At 39.3% G+C, this 14,974-nt stretch overlaps 1 protein-coding gene and 1 pseudogene across 5 annotated transcripts in view; one reads left to right on the plus strand and one right to left on the minus strand.

Moving 5' to 3' along the window:
- Nucleotides 1-14,974, minus strand: part of PACRG (parkin coregulated) — a 593,702-nt gene that overhangs the window by 358,037 nt on the left and 220,691 nt on the right. The window lies entirely within an intron of this gene.
- Nucleotides 2,107-6,383, plus strand: LOC135970505 (large ribosomal subunit protein eL34-like; annotated as a pseudogene).

Below are 14,974 nucleotides of genomic sequence, written 5' to 3' on the forward strand. Positions count from 1 at the left end.
AATAGTGCAGCAATAAACAGATAAGTACATGTGTCTTTTTGTTATAATCACCTATTTTCCTTTGGGTATATACCCAGTAATGGGATTGCTGGGTCAAATGGTAGCTCTGGTTTAAGTTCTTTGAGAAATCTCCAAACTGCTTTCCACAGTGAATGAACTAATTTACATTCCCACCAACAGTGTATAAGCTTTCTTTTTTCTCCACAGCTTCACCAACATCCGTTGTTGTTTGACTTTTTAGTAATACCCATTCTGACAGGTATGAGGTGGTACCTCATTGTGGTTTGATTTGCATTTCTCTGATGATTAGTGATGATGAGCATTTTTCATATGTTTGTTGGCTGCTTGTATGTCTTCATTTGAGAAGTTTCTGTTCATGTCCTTTGTCCACTTTTTAATGGGGTTATTTGTTTTATGCTCATTCAATTGTTTAAGCTCCTTATAGATTCTGGGTATTAGACCTTTGTTATGACTGTGTGCATATATACAGAGTTCTTTTCTCTGTCATACTGCTGAATATTCATATGTCCAAGACCCAACCACATTTCACCATCTGTACCATTTGCACCCTGGTCCAAGCCAGCACTATCTCTTTCCTGGATGAATGCACTTATGTCCCAAATGGCCTCCTTTTTCCTACACTTGCTCCTCTCCAATTTCTTCTCAACTCAGAAGCCCAAGGGATCCTTCAAATATATAAGTCAGATCATGTTATTCCAATGCTCAAACCCTAGACTGCCTCTCCTTATCACTCAGAGTAAAAGCCGAAGTCCTTATCATGGTCTGTATAGCCTAAAGCTTCTGGTCCCATGACCATGCTGGCCATTGCCCCAGCAGTGACTCCCTGCTGGGGACACTGACCTCCTTGCTCTTTGCAGAACATACCAGACCCACCCCTCCATGCACGGCGGGTCTCCTCCACAGAGTGCATCTGGTGGACCTTCCCCCGCTCCATGCACGGCAGGTCTCCCCACAGAGTGCGTGTGGCGGACCTTCCCATCTCTCCATGCACAGCGGGCCCCCCTACAGAGTGCATCTGGTGGACCTTCCCCCTCTCCATGCACGGCAGGTCTCCCCACAGAGTGTGTCTGGCGGACCTTCCCACCTCTCCATGCACGGTGGGCCCCCCCACAGAGGGCGTCTGGTGGACCTTCATCTCTTTCAGGTCCTTACTTAAATGTCTCCTTCTCAGCAAGCTCACCCTGACCCCTCTAGTTATACAAGTTCCCATCCCCAGCCCTACTCCTTATCCCTCTTCCCAGATCCATCTTTTAACAATTACTGCCTTCCAATACACCAGCTATAATATCCATGTGTTGGCCAGGCATGGTGGCTAATGCCTGTAATCCCAGAGCTTTGGTAGGCTAAGGCAGGAGGATTGCTTGAGGGTAGGAGTTCAATACTAGCCTTGTCAACATAATGAGAACCCCATCTCCACTAAAAAAAAAAAAAAAAAAAAAAATTTGCCAGGCATGGTGGCACGCACCTGTAGTCTCAGCTACTCGGGAGGCTGAGGCAGGAGGATTGCTTGAGATAGGAGTTCTAGGCATCAGGGAGCCATGATTGCACCACTACATTCCAGCCTGGGTGATGGAGCGAGATTTCCTCTCTCTCTCACTATATATATATATTATATATGTTTTTATATATATATAATTTATATATATATAATAATTTATATATATAAAACATATATATTATATATAATATATATTATAAAATTATATATACACACACACACACACGCATATGTGTACCCATTTTGTTTATTGTCTGCCTCCAAATACCTGAATCTAAGCTCCATATACAAAGGATCCTAAGTGTTTTGATTGCTGCTTTTTCCTTAGTGTGAAGTCAATGTCCAACATATTACAGATACTTGATAAATATTTGTTAAGTGAATAAATTAATGTTAAAAGCAAAACATACTTTTACACGTGGATAAATGGAACAGACGCTACTATGAAAATGGCCGCCATAGGTCATGTCATTAAGAGGACCTACCAAATATGATTGATTTAGAAGTCTAAAGGCATAAAAATATATCTGGTATGCTTAGGAATCTCAGTTTCCTTTTCAAGAACTGTATATAAGCCATTGTGTGCAACAGTCTGTCATACAAATGAGATAGGTTGTAAAAAAACCTTATCTGAGCTATTTTAAAAATGGGTTTTTAAATGAATATTTAAATATTAATATAGAATATGAATATTTGAAATTCATTCTTTTTCATAAAATAGAGTTAATCTGAAGGCTAGCAGAGTTTTCAAAACCTTTTGCCAGCTAGATTTGCAAAGCACTACCTCCAAAGCTCCAAATATTTCATAAGCCACACTGGCCTAATTAATGGCTCTTTGTTTTCAGTAATTTATTTTCTTTTGCTTAAAGTTCTAAAGGATGGCTAGGTGATGCATGTAGTCAAACATCTCATTATTCTCAGGATTTCAATAGCTTTCCCTTCTCACTAAAGCATAAGTATGTTTTATATCATTAGTGAAAAAATGTTAATACCTTTAAACAAGACATTCAAGTGTCATCGATAGAAATTCCGACTAAATTTCATCTCGCCTTGCTTCGCACCCAAAGTAATATACCTGGCCCGTTTCTCCAGCAAAGGGCTGGGAGTCTATGTCCAGCTTATTTCTATTTGTGTCTCTATGTACTGGGGTTGGGGCTGGATATAAGTCCTTCATGGAGTTTTAAAATTCAAGTTAGATTTCCTAACAAAGGTTAAATTCGAGCTCTGAGATTCTTAATTCTAAAAGGAAAACCTTTCCAAATGATCCTTTTTTATATGGATGTGGGATAATAAAAAGTAAACAGTTAAATAAAAATAAAACAAACAAAATGTTCCTTTGACCCAAGGGCTCTTCCAGGGACGTTGTCTATAGGCACTCAGAATGGTCCAGAATTTGACATACTGTCTTAGGCTTCCTACAAAACAGCTCTAGCAAAACTAGTCTGTCCCAAACGCCTTGTAAGAGAATTGACTACCTTTATGCCAAGAGGTCTGGAAAACACCAATAATCTGCACGTGGCAAGTGCCCAGGCAGACTTTGAGGGGTCCATGCTGTGAGACGTAAAGTTCTTATGAGATTGTCCAAAACAAGAAAAGCATGCAGTAGGGCCTATGGTGGTTTCATGAGGGCTAAATGTGTTCAGGACAGGATCAAGCGTGCTTTCCTTATCGAGGAGCAGAAAATCATTGTGAAAGTGCTGAAGGCATAAGCACAGAGTCAGAAAGCTACATAAAAAAATGACGCTTTTTTGAGTAATAAAAATTAAAAGACTTTTTAAAAAAACCACACATGATAATAACAGATTCAACTACTGGAAAGAGTTGGAGCCATTTTTCTTTACAACCAATAACCCAATGAGTATTTTTTTCTTTTTCTTTCTTTTTTTTTTTTTTTTTTTTGAGACAGAGTCTCACTCTGTTGCCCAGGCTGTAGTGCAGTGGTGCGATCTTGGCTCACTGTAGCCTCCACCTCTTGGGTTCAAGCGATTCTTCTGCCTCAGCCTCCAATGTAGTTGGGATTACAGGTGTACACCATCACTCCTGGCTAATTTTTTGTATTTTTACTAGAGATGGGGTTTCACCATGTTGGCCAGGCTGGTCTCGAACTCCTGACCTCAGGTAATCTGCCCACCCCAGCCTCCCAAAGTGCTGGGATTACAGACGTGAGCCACCAGGCCTGGCCACATGATTTTTACACGAAGTGACATTTGTCATTGAAAATTGAGAAGACAGGGTGAGAAGTTACTGAACCTTCTCAAACTCTGAGCAAAAGCTTTTTTGTTTTGTTTTGTTTTGTTACTGTACATGCATCGTATTTCAGCCACACGAAATATTTAGAATGGCTTGTATGTGCTACCTAAGATTTTACCAACATTCCTAACATTATTTTTGTGGTCCTAGGAAGGAGCAGAGCTCCGTCCCTAATCTCATGGCCATGGTAGCCAATGATGGGGAGACAAAGCTGGGGACGTTTGGACCTTGGCCTACATTGGGAATGCTTCAAAGTCAGATGCCTCATGCCCTCAAGCTTCCATAGCCAAAATTCCTCTTCCTCATCCAAACCCACACAGAGAATAAACGATTCATCACAGCTTAAAGGGTTTCCCTTTCTACAAGAGTACTTTTAGACTATCAACCAACTGAAATTATTCAATATATTTTCAAATTTGAGGATATTAGTTACCAGGTAAAAAGAATTAGTGTCTTTATCTGCAGTTTCCTAACATTTCTGAAATCCAGTCACAGAGGCTGACGCCTAATCCTTCTTCAAATGTCATGGCTCAGGCTGGGTCACGCTTGGAAACGAACAACGCAACTCTACCAGTGTCATTGATGAGACTTTTTGAGAATGTCTGACTACTGCCCTACCCATACTCTAATTATAACTAAAACCAAACTGCTTTGATGTCCCCCAATTATTTCTTGCGTGCACCTCTGAGCCTGGGGCCTCCGAACACAGTGAGATCAGCTCACCTACGCCTGGCCACAGGCACTGCTGGGCGCCTGACACTGACCCCTTGGATTCCCGATCTCTTGCTTCCCTAACTATTGAGATCTTTTTGCCATTTTCCACTCTTGCTTTCTGAACCCTCCTCTTGCTTCTGGGAGCTGACATACAGGCCCTCTTTCCACTCTGTGTGTTCAGTACAGCGTCAGGTCCTTCCCACCTCCCAGTTGCAGCCTATGTCCACGTGAGCCTACTGCCACCTACGCAACAGCTCAGGTTTTCTCATCCGTGCCTCAGTAAGCAGCATGTTAAATGCCCTATATCCACAAGCAAAGAAAGAGGAAATGTAACAGAGTACATTTTTACACAGTACTAAAACTAATTAAACTTTTGTTAGAAGCAGAGACTTTGATAATCATATCAGGAAGAGAGTGCTGACTGTGTGCAAGACATTACATTAAGTATTTCATTTGGATATAGTAGTTTAACCCCTTCAGCTTTATGAGATGAGGCTCATGACTCTCATTTCATTTTGAGATTGTCCAAAACAAAAAAACATGACAGCAGGGCCTATGGTGGTTCCATGAGCGCTAAATGTGTTCAGCACAGGCTCAGGTGTGCTTTCCTTATCGAGGAGCCGAAAACCATTTTAAAGTGTTGAAGGCATAAGCACTTCAAAAGTGTTGGAACTGTGAAAGTGTTGAAGCATGAGCTGGGCCCCACACATCCATTTTCCAGGTGAGGACGCTGAGACCAGGAAGGCTAAGCCCAAATTCATTTTCTAGTGAGTCGCAGACACGAGGCTGGAGCTCAAGTCTGTCTCACTCTACTGCCTACCTCTAAATCACTAGTTCTTATGTTTGCTTGTTTTTTTTAAACCGTTACTGACAAAAAGGTAAGTATTTGTGCTTCTAAAAAGATCAGGTGAGATTTACCCACTACCCACATTAAAAATGCAGTAAACGTCATGAATGATACAAAGAAACACACTCCAACTCGAACACCCCAGAAAACTGATTCAGGTTACACTGTGTCCCTCCCCTTCAGAAAAAGCTAAGTTGAACTCTTAACCCCCAGCGCCTTGTGATGTAAGCTTATTTGCAGATGTAGTCAGGTTGACTGGAGGTCATTAGACAGGTCCTAACCTAGTATGACTGATGTCCTTCCAAACAGAGGAGGTTGGAACACAGAGACACACCCAGGGGAGGGCTGTGCAAGGAGACACAGGGAGAAGGCCATGCGGCTGCAGGAGTGATGCTGCCTCGAGCCAAGGACTGACTGAGACCACCAGGAGCTGGAAGAGGAGAGGAGGGATTCTGCCCTGCAGGGTTCAGCAGGAGCACGGTCCTGCCAACACTCTAATCTCAGCCTTCTGGCCTCCAGAGCTTTGAGACAATCAATTTCTGCTGTTTTGAGCCTCCCTTTCTGTGGTACTGTGTCACAGCAGCCCTGGGAAACAAATACAATAACACTGACCTGACCAACATTATATGAACATCCTGGTAAAGCGGAGCAAAGCTGCTGACCGTGGTGAAGCTGATTAAGGGTAATTTGGCAACTTAAACTACTTAAAAGGAAACTGTCACCGTAGACTAACAGCAAAACCTGCTGACAAAAGAAAATAATCTCCACCTTTTGGGGATCTTGATGCATCATGATGCAAGTCTGTGGCTGGTCTCTGGGGTTTCTGCCTTTCTCTAAAACCAAATGCTCTTGTTCTCTTTGAGCCTCAGTTTTGCACCAAATAAATATTCCTGACTATTTAACTGGCATCGCCTTCCACTTGATCTTCCATCTTAATGTGAGACATGGTTGCTTTGGATAGTAGACTCGGTGCAAGCAACAGGGTATGTGCTTGCCCTGAGAAGCAAAGAGAAAACAGCAGGAGAAAAGCCTTCAGGCTCCTCTGCCCCCACCGCCATGTCCCCAGGCTCCTCCCACCTTCCAGTGGAGCCCAGCTGTCCACCCAGGCATGTGTACACATACAAGCCTGTTGCCAGCCCGAGAGAAAGAAGTCCAAAAAGGAAATGGAAGCAGTAGAAGGAAAGGACCTGGGGTGTGATTCAGGCTGGGCTCCACACATCCATTTCCAGTGCCAGACCTGGCCCTTGGACACCAAGACTGTAAACCCCCAGCTGCTGCCGACTAGGATCAGAAGGGCCTTCAACCTCCTTTCTGCCAAACAAAGAGAATATCAAAACATTGAGGCAGGATCAGTATCACCAATAAATCATATGCTATTTCTATGTCTCCCCCAAAAACATAAAAGGAACATTAAAACAGATTTTGGGCCAGGCACGGTGGCTCACGCCTATAATCCCAGCACTTTAGGAGGCTGAGGTGGGCAGATAATGAGGTCAGGAGTTCAAAATCAGCCTGGCCAACGTGGTGAAACCCCATCTCTACCAAAAATACAAAAAATTAGCCGGGTGTGGTGACAGGCGCCTATAATCTCAGCTACTCAGGAGGCTGAGGCAGGAGAATTGCTTGAACCCGGAAGGCGGAGGTTGCAGTGAACCAAGACCACACCACTGCACTCCAGCCTGGGCAACAGAGAGAAACTCCATCTCAAAAAAACAAAACCAAACAACAACAAAAACCGATTTTGAAACCATGAGGGGAATTTGAAATGTTTCCCCTCTCCCCTGTTTATGAACCCCACCCACTTCACTCAGTCAGCCCACTCTCCCCTTTTGCTTTTTCTTGTTCCTTTTCTTTCTCTCTTGATCTCACTTGCCTGCAGCTTCCCTTCTTGTAAGTGTGAGCAACTACAGATAATGTCAAAATAACTTTTTCAAACCCAGGTACGTTAATACGTTAACATGGAACACGGAGTAATGGTTGTCTATATAATATCTGATTTATGTCTAGTTACCCAGCAGTAGCAGATGCTGTTGGTCTGCAACTGGTTTGTCACGATGGATTAATTACCATCCTAAGCTCATTTTGTTAGTATTCTCAGCTACTAATATCAGGCTAATACTTAATTTATAAAAAGATAAAACCAGTTATGACAGGAATAATCAACAATGATCTCTAAAAAGTACTATATGAACCAATGTACAGAGTGAAGAGAGAAAAAAATACACTTGCTCTAACACTGCATTTATTTGCTTACTCTTTTGTCTCCCTATACTCACCAAAAGCTACTTGACATGAGATTTTCATTTATCAGTACAGTTTCTTCAACCAGCACATGTCTAGTACACAGTAAGCCTCAAAACTTATTCACTTAATGAATGAATGCTAATAAGGTGGAGGAAAAAAAATCACTCCAAATTAATTAGTGGGAAGTGTAATTGCAGCTCTGGACACCAGAAATACTGATACAATGATAATAATGTTTTAGGCTAAAGGGTTGTACAATTATAGAAATACTGTTTAAATATTGTGAGCAACCAATTCTAAATTGAGAAACTTTAGGTTATTTAAAAAAAAAAAAAGAAACTCACGATATTTTGTAACTGTTCTTCTAGTCTGTAAGTCTAAGTAAGGGAAGCTAAAGACAAATTTATATATATTACTCATGTTTTTCATGTTGAACACTAGGGTCAGGGATTTCAAAACACCTGCTTCATTATTTTGACAGCTAAATAACCAAAGCATCATTCTGTTTTCTGAAGCAGCTAAAAAATTAATTGGAAATACATTAAACTAGACAATTGCTTTGAGCTGTTTAGTAGCAACACATACAAACTGAAACATTAAATCAGTCTCTAAAGTGTTATATGATACTCTAACATACAATAAGAACACACACTTTGTAAAGATATTACTTTTAAATAAGCCTATCCACAGGCAAAACAATTATTTTACATTGTTTTATTTACTACTTAATTAGCAAATAAAAACCATGTGGAAAATATTGAGGTTATAGGTATTCAGTTATATAATAGAATTTTATAAAAATAGGCCAGGCGCGGTGGCTCACGCTTGTAATCCCAGCACTTTGGGAGGCCGAGGTGGGCGGATCACGAGGTCAGGAGATCGAGACCATCCTGGCTAACACGATGAAACCCCATCTCTACTAAAAAAAATACAAAAAATTAGCAGGGCGTGGTGGTGGGCGCCTGTAGTCCCAGCTACTCGGGAGGCTGAGGCAGGAGAATGGCATGAACCCAGGAGGCGGCGCTTGCAGTGAGCCGAGATTGTGCCACTGCACCCCAGCCTGGACGACAGAGCAAGACCCTGTCTCAAAAAATATATATAAAATAAAATAAAAATTGGTATTCTACATTAATATTCCCTCTTGATAGTTAATAGATTTTTAAAAGGCAGTATTGATAAGTTCATATAGTATTTTTCATTTCTGCTTTTCTGCCTGCTTTTTTGCAAAACCAAACCACAGCCTAAATGTACACTCTAAAGTCTACAGAGTTAGAGAAAAAGTGAATTTACATTTAAGAACAGAATATGCCACTGTTCTTTCCTGTGTAATCATGGATGCTTAACATTTGCTAGTGGAACAATAAGAGAGAGAAAAGGGGGCTGGGAGAAAGTGTGGGAGGGATTGGGAGAGAGAGCAGGAGGACAGCAAGCTCTGTCAGTCAAGTACTATGGCAGTTCTAGACAGTTCCAAGGAAAAATCTCTGCTATTTGATATGTTAGCTTGACAGTCAGTCAGAGAATAATCTCAAGGTCATATGAACCCTAACATTTTTGGAAGCAATTAATCTTACATTTTCTACTTTTACTAGATAAAATGTATTGCTTTGTTCAGGTTGCCTTTCAGAAAAAAAGGTTTATTTTATTTAATAATCATTAGATAACAGTATTATCTTCTAAGTTTTCTTCCAGAGACTGGTCTACATACATTAAAAGAAGTTTTCTATGTCATTTAAATAACCGAATTAATAAGCTTGAACATTGCAAGTAGCTGTTGTTCGGTTAAAGCTCAATAAAGACTTTAAAATATTAAATAATACAGATTGCTAAAGCTACACCTTTTATATATTTCTGTTTGAACTCCTCCTCAACTACGGTTACTACAGAGCCTAAAAGTCAATGAACATGATTGATTAAATATAGGTTATAAGGAGAGTGAAATTTTAATGCAGTTACGACACTTGTGATTCTTTAAATTAAAGCAGTACACTCCCCTGAATTCCCAGGTTTCACCACTCAAAATATTTTAAAAATAGCTAAATAGTAGGTAGATAAAAGCAATGAATTTTTGTATGCCAAAGAATGCACACAGACTACAGCCATGGGGATTTTTAAAAAATATATTTGAAATACAGATATTTCTTATCATTGCTAGAGACAAATTATTTAGCAAGAAAAATTCACATACTTATCAGTAGATATAATACCATATCACATGCAAAAACATCGAAGCTAGAGGTAGCCCAAGAGAAGAAAATAAATCATTTAGTGCCATTTGAGCTGTACAGCCTGATTCAATCACGAGCCCAGGAGCAGAGCTGGAAGCCATTCTCTACCTCGTCCCAGACTAAGGATGGTACATGCTACTTACCATGGCCTTTTCATGTAACTGAGCCCTCACTAAACGGGGCTATCTCCTTTAAAGATGCGATACAGTTTAGTGTGGTTGTTAGTTCAATTCGGGGACTCTCCTGAGCCGAGACTATCAATCATGCCAAACTGTGGAATTATTCATACAGTTCAGGATTCTGGACTGCTGCTCACGAGAGACTGAAGAGATACGATCAAGCTCATTTAATTTAGACTCGAGGCTGGACGTGCACTTCACTCCCTGTGGAACAGTACTATTTATCTATTGAACCACCCAATTCCTTAGGTGTTGTTAAAGTGGTTTCTGATGGAAGATTCTTTTAGGATATTTTATATGAAAGAGGAAAGGGTTATAATACGAAAATTTCGTAATCTGTGTACAACAAGGGGTTCCTAAGTTTGAATACCTAGGTGCCGAAAGGCAAAAAACTAGACGTAAATAGGTTCAAACTGTTTCATGATCTACAACAATAGCGTGCTGTGTGATTTTTTTAGTCACATTTTTCCTTTAGCACTGTCTTATAATAAGAGACTGCGTAAGCAACTAAATACATAATTTCTCACAATAAACGGAGGGAAGAGCTAATTTACTAGAAGATGAGTCTCTCTCTTTCATGACTGAGAAATAAAGATAAAGGATCATTACCCCTGTCATTTCAGGTTCAGCTACGTGGGAAGTATTGACATTTTTGTTTAAGGACAAATCTCATTTCTGTGCTTGAGAAATGCACAGAGCATTTCTCTCCTAAGATTAAGCAGCAGAAACCTGGAAAGCAGAAGAGAATTCTTGGAGGCACAAGCAGAGCTGATGGGTTAAGACCAGGAAAGCTATGTTGGCTGCTAGAGGAAGCTCCCAGCTCTCTTGCGAGTGCTCCCCTCCCTGGTAAGACTACAACGACAGCAGACAGCTAAACAGACTGGCCCTTTAAAAATCCATCAGCTGAAAGAAATACTGAATTACCATCCCTGGAATGTTTGCACCCCTGTAACTGATGAAATCTTTAAAATAAGAAGAATTTAAAATATAAATCATTAAAGTGTGGCCCCAGCTGATAGACAAAACGGACTCTGCATGGCCAACTGAGGTGCTCAAAGTAAAAACAGAAACAGGCAGCAAAGCTGTGAGAGGGAGTGGTCAGGTACTCTGTTTTCAGAAAGATGTTGTGGACGCATCACAGGACTTCCCTTTCTACGGTGAAGCCAAACCCGTTCCTATGTTTGGTGACAAAATAGACTGCGGCTGGGAACCTCCCCGCCAACCGTTGTTTGAAAGAAATATCTGACAGAGAATTCTGGTTTGGGGCTTGGAGGGCAATCAGTCAGAGCTCTCTGCCTGTGCCAATCTGGGCTCAGCTGTATCAACCAATTAGGGCTCAGCTATATTGATCAATCATAGCTCAGCTGTGCTGACCAATGAGAACTAAGCGAGTTTCAATCCTTCATTTGCATAAATAGACCTGATAGGAAACCTGGGAGGGAACTTTTGCTATAAAGCCCAAATCCTTTCTTTATGCTCTAGAACACCACTGCATTACAACAAAAGCTGTGTCTCCCCAGTTTGCAAACTGTTCACTGGAATAAAGTTGCTTTCCTCCTACTTCCTTTTCAGAGAACTTCTGTTCATGAAACAAATAATCCCAATTTATAGGGAAAATACACACCCACAAACCATCTATGTTACATACAAGATTCAATTTCACCTAAAGAGGGTAAAATCCTTCATCTCATATTCAGAGACAAATTAAACATTCCATCTGTTTTAAATTTTTTATATTAATTAAAAAGCTGTACTGCAGTCCCCAATCTTTGTTCACTTGTTTCACTAATTTACTAGAACAAGCTTATTTTCATCAACTGCTTTATCTTGCCCACTCTGTCTAGGTTGTTCTTTTTAACTATCAGCCCTACACCGAAAGAGCTTTTCCAGTGTTTATATTGAATTTTTCCCATATACATTTTACAAGTTTAAAAAATCAGTTTGTGACCGGGCGCAGTGGCTCAAGCCTGTAATCCCAGCACTTTGGGAGGCCGAGACTGGCGGATCACGAGGTCAGGAGATCGAGACCATCCTGGCTAATATGGTGAAACCCTGTCTCTACTAAAAAAAATTACAAAAAACTAGCCGGGCGAGGTGGCGGGCGCCTGTAGTCCCAGCAACTCGGGAGGCTGAGGCAGGAGAATGGCGTGAACCCGGGAGGCGGAGCTTGCAGTGAGCCGAGACCGCGCCACCGCACTCCAGCCTGGGTGGCAGAGTGAGACTCTGTCTCAAAAAAAAAAAAAAAAAAAAAAAAAAAAAAAAATCAGTTTGTATTGAATTGAGGAATAATTAGATATTTGTAGTATTTTTCCTTTAATTTATTTACCAAGAAAAATAGACTTGAAAGGATTACTGTGCTTTAAATACTGAAACAAATTTTGAATCATGAACATATATCCAAAACCATATTTTAATTTGGAGAAGGCATGCAATTCACTGTACAAAATATGATCTGTTTAACTACTTTTAATAATTACTGTATCATATCAGTAAAAGTTAATACATAAAAATTAAAATGTTCAAAGAAAAAATGGAAACAAAAACTTTAACTTAGAAAAACATAACTTTTTTCACAAGGATTCATAATGTGATTTCTTAATTTTTTAAAAAACGCTAAAAATTATTTAAAAACAGGTGTAAAATACATAACATTGCAAAATCAAAACCTCTTTCAAGATCAAAGTTGATCAGAGTTTTTATGTTTCATCTAATACAATTTCCCTTAAAGACATTTGCCACTCTTTCAGTTCCACATCCCAGGAGAGAGGCCCAGAAACCATGCAGACAGCATCTGTAAAAGGCTAAAAATCTAAGCAGAGATTAAGACATTTTAGTACCTGGTAAACACCTGCCAGTTCAGCCCTCTTCAGAGCTGGGCCCTAGGAGTGAGAGAAATTGGAAATACAACAACCCTCACAAAACTTAAATCACAGCCTGCAATAATCTGACTTAGTTTCTGCCCTCACTCTATTTTTCATTCAAAAGTATGTATCACTGGGGAAATATAATGCCATTAAATTTTTTCATACACAGTTTATTTTCTTTTTAAAACTTGATACATAATATGTGTACCTACTTATCAGGTACTTGTGATATTTTGCTGCATGCATAGAATGTGTAATGACCAAGATAGGGTATTTGTAGTATCTAGCACCTCAGACATTTATCATTTCTATGAGTTGAGAGCATTTCAACTCCTCTCTTAGCTCCTTTGAGAATACACAATACATTGTTATTAACTATAGTCACCCTACTCTGCTATTGAACATTACAATGTATTCCTCCTATGTAATTGTATGGACCCATTAACCAACCCCTTAATTCCTGCCCAACTACCTGCATATCCTTCCCAGTCTCTGGTGTCTATAATTCTACTCTTTACCTCCATAAAACCAACATTTTTTAAGCTCCCACATATGAGGGAGAACATGCACTATTAATTCTTCTGTGTCTGGCTTATTTCACTTAACATAATGACCTCCTAGTCCCTTCATGTTGCTGCAAATGACATGATTTCATTTTTTTCAAGGCTGAATAGTATTCCATTGTATTCCATGTATACATGCTACCTTTTTAAATGCATTCATACATTGAAGAATAATTATGCTGATGTATAGCTGTTGTGAGTAGTGCTGCAAAAAACATGGGATGCATATATCTTTTTGATATACTGATTTTCTTTTTTTGTTTTTTGGATAAACACCCAGTAGTAAAATTGCTGTATCATATGGTAATTTTATTTTTAAAATTTTGAGACACTTCCATACTGTTTTCCATACTGGCTGTAATAATTTACATTCCCACATGCTCACTGGCATTTATTTTTTGACATTTTAATAATGGTATTTTTTACTGGAGTAAGATGAAATTTTTACTGTGGTTTTGATTTGCCTTTCCCCAATACTTAGTGATGTTGAGCATTTTTGTATATGTCTTGGCCATTTGTTTGTCTTTTTTTGAGGAATGTTCATTTGGATTTTTTGCCCATTTTAAAATTGGATTATCAGGGTTTTTCTGCTGTTGACTTGTTTGAGTTTCTTGCATGCTCTGAATACTAGTCCGTTATGAATCATTTGCAAATATTTTCTCTCATGTTCAAGGCTGTCTCTTCATTCTGTTGATTGTTTCCTTTGCTGTGTAGAAGCTTTTCAGTTTGATATAGTCCAATTTGTCTATTTTTTTTTTTTTTTTACCTTTGGTTTTAAGGTCTTAGCCATAAAATCTTTTCCTAGACCAGTCTCCTGAAGCATTCCCCTTCTGTTGTCTTCTAGTTTTTAGTTTCAGGTCTTACATTTAAGTGTTCAATTCATACTGGATTCGTTTTTATATATGGTGAGAAGTAAGAGTCTAGTTTCACCCTTCTGAACAGTTTTCCCAGCACAATTTGATGAGGAGTGTGTTTTCCCCCCAATGTGTGTTATTGGCACCTATGTAAAAAATCAGTTGGTTGTAAACATATAGATTTATTTCTGCATTCTCTATTATGTTCCACTGGTCTATGCATCTGTGTTTATATCAATACCATCCTGTTCTGGTTACTAAAGCTTTGTAGTTTATTTTGAAGTCAGGTAGTGTGATGTCTCCAGCTTGGTTCTTTTTGCTCAGTATTGCTATGGCTATTCAGGCTGTTTTTCAGTTCTGTACATGTTTTATAATTATATTTTCTATTTCTGTGAAAAATGACATTGGTATTTTGATAGGGATTTCATTCAATTTGTAGATTGCTTTGGGTAATAACATCATTTTAACAATATTAATTATTTCAATCCATGAGCATGGGTGACTTTTATTTGTGTCCTGTTTACTTTTTTAAATCAGTGTTATGTAGTTTTCTTTGTAGAGGTGTTTCACCTCCTTGATTAAATTTATCTCTAGGTATTTTGTTTATTTATTTTTGTAGCTATTGTAAATGGATTACCTTCTTGATTTCTCAGTTAGTTTATTATTGGTGAATAGAAACACTACTGATGTTTGTAAGTTGATTTTGTATCCTGCA

Source organism: Macaca fascicularis, chromosome 4 (genome assembly GCF_037993035.2).
Source record: "Macaca fascicularis isolate 582-1 chromosome 4, T2T-MFA8v1.1".
NCBI classification, from domain to species: Eukaryota; Metazoa; Chordata; class Mammalia; order Primates; family Cercopithecidae; genus Macaca; species Macaca fascicularis.